Raw genomic sequence first — 2,880 nt, 5'->3', positions numbered from 1 at the left:
AGGAAGCTTCCCAAGACTCCAAGGAACCGATGCAGTGCTTGCATCGCTGACTGCCTCGATGAAATGATTCGATGGTCGTGGACATAGTACCTCCAGATGCTGAAATTCGTCTCTATCCAGGAGGAGCTTGATGGATCATCATCTGCTAAGAATATGGATGTGGGGCACAGGATGGTTTGTTTGCAGCAGCATTGGTTGGCGGTGGCAGGAGAGAATGGATACTTATTGGGTGGAACTGTTTCGTCATCCGTGGCGCTTTTGGGAGACTGTTGATGAGGGGTAAGAATGGATTTTGCCCCACCCTGTGAGATTCAGGTGGTCAAATGAGAATAAATCTTCAGTAACCTAACCACAGATATTTCTTGGCATGAGAACAGATTTGGCCCCCACCATTAACATGATGTTCTGCCTAGATCACAAGTCGTTATAGGCTTTATGGTAAGAATTTGGCATTTTCATGGATGAGCAGAAAGATCGGGTGGAAGGTTCATGTCATTTACGTGCTTGTTCTTCCCAGCAAGAAAACTTAGACCAACTGTAACTCTGAGCCAGAGCATAATTGGTTGAGCCACCTGCCCTCAGACTGTGGAAACTTTGTCGCTGCTGTCTATTTACATTGCAAAATGGTGCAAGTTTTCACAGGCACATTTCAACGACAACCAATGTCCAAGATTGTGTGCAGGTTTTCATAGGCATATCCCAACAAACCTATCTCCAAGATCATGAGAGCTCTTAATTATTGCCGTATGCTGCTGGTGCTGAGCCCGGCTCTGCGGGGGCCATAAGCTCGTGTGATTTGACAAGACAAGACAAACCTGCTCTTTCCACAGGCGTGCTTTAGTTAAGCGAACGTTTTGGCTTTGTCATGTTCAAGATAGTCGACTAAGCATCCTCAGTTTTAAATGATTGCACTAGATATCCTGGACATATCCAATCTATGAAGGTTTCAAAATATTTCCTCCCATGTGACCGCACTTCCACCATGGAAAATGATAATTTGAGATCTCAAGTAGGGACGTCAGAAAAATGGTGAGGAGTTGCACATATCGGAGATGTGTGTACTACTAATACTGGCTAGCTACTTCCTAGTTTCAGCTTTTGGTTGTTTTGCCATATCACATATGCATAGAGGCTTACATCTGGAGAGAAAATGAGGTATGCATCCGACAAGCCCAGCTCTTTTATTTACGCACTGTGCCCGACTTTCTCTATGTTTACCTAGTGATGAGGATCAGAAGCTACGGCGACGTAGTACTGATATTCAGACATTGTTTTACGGAAGTTAATATTCAGAACATTTTGGGCGTGCAGCCACTTGATTGCGTAGCCTTACTGAGTTACCTGCCGTCTTTACACAGAAGAGACAACTGCTAGTTGTTCTTAGTTGTTGACCTTGTTTTGAGTGCGGACAAATTAAGATGGGTGGCGTCACATATGGTAAGAAAAGGAAGAATCACCAACATGTTTTACCTGGTGCTTCGCTTCTGTTTCAAGATTAGCATTATGATGGAATGTAGATGCAGAAAAGAGAGTTGGTGGTCAGCAATTCCATGAGGACTTTGGCATTTCAACTTTGAGGCGGCATAGGTAATTTAGTATTAACACCGTCCTTCCCCTTTCCGCCAAAATCATGAGGCTTGAGAATAAAATCTGCAACTTTTATGATTGTAGCATGATGAATTAAAACAATACTGTTGTCATGTTTCAACTCTTTTTTTGACACAAATACCAACATTAAGGCCATGTGCAATGGTAGGTGTTTAGATAAGTACTTAGGGTTTTTGTTTAAGCACTAGCGTTTATTTATAGAGTGCATGTGCTTATTTAGGCATCTCCACTGTACAAATAAGCACTGTTGCTTAAGAAAAAATAGTTTATTTTTCTAAATATTTGTCTAAGCACCTGGCATTATACATGGCCTAATTGTGCCTTGCTTGCCCAGAAGAGAAGGGAACTAACGTACCATTGTTCTTTGTACAATCACCCTTTTTCTTGAAAGGAACGTTGTGCTGGAATTAACCTTTATTTTCAGTTGTCTAGCTAAATTGACATCTAATGATCTTAGAATGTACTCCCTCCGTTCACAAAGGGAGTAACTTTTTTCTGAATCGAATGTATATATACACGTTTCATTGTGTTTGTTCACTTATTTTAGTTTGTATATTGAAATATCCAAAACATCTCATATTTCTTAACGTAGAAAGTAAGATGGATGTTTCGGGAGAATATCTGCTTCTGAATTTTCTCTTTTGGGCCTTTTCTTTCAGTTTTGGCCGTTTTGTCTTGTAAAACCCGCATCATTTCGATGCTTCCGTTCTCTAATACAAATGGATACGGACATAGTTGCGTCACTACCTGAATCCGCAACTGTGCCGAGTGGCTCGAGTTTGCTGAGTTGGTTTTACCGGGTACTCGGTGAAGCGGAACAAAGCCAGGGTGCGCGGGAAAAAAAACTCTTATGGCTACACATGCCATTAATTGGTATAAGAGGAATAAACACGTGATTGTTAGATAAGTGGGCATAGATGGATAAGTACTTATGTTAGGTTGAAACAGCTTAGATCCAGATAGCTCAAAAGCTTATTTATGGCCTGTGTTGCTGGAAACTGGAATACCTTGCCATGGAATGAGAAGGAACAAATAGCTGTGAAGCAACATGACAAACCAAACAAACTACTGATACCCTGACTGGCCCCCATCCGCCTCAAAAAACAAGCTGGCTTTAGATTACTGTAGTACTGATCCATGATTAAATTACTAATTAGCCCACCAACTCCGGCATCCATACCCCCAAGAAGGCCAGACACAGCACACGCCAAGCTCTCTGACCATTAAGTCATTAACTAACCAAAAAGCTCCTCAGTCCATGCCCCTCCCCCC

The sequence above is a fragment of the Triticum dicoccoides genome, chromosome 4B, assembly GCF_002162155.2.
Source record: "Triticum dicoccoides isolate Atlit2015 ecotype Zavitan chromosome 4B, WEW_v2.0, whole genome shotgun sequence".
NCBI classification, from domain to species: domain Eukaryota; kingdom Viridiplantae; phylum Streptophyta; class Magnoliopsida; order Poales; family Poaceae; genus Triticum; species Triticum dicoccoides.
The sequence above is the reverse complement of the archived record's forward strand: the minus strand, read 5'-3'. Positions refer to the sequence as shown.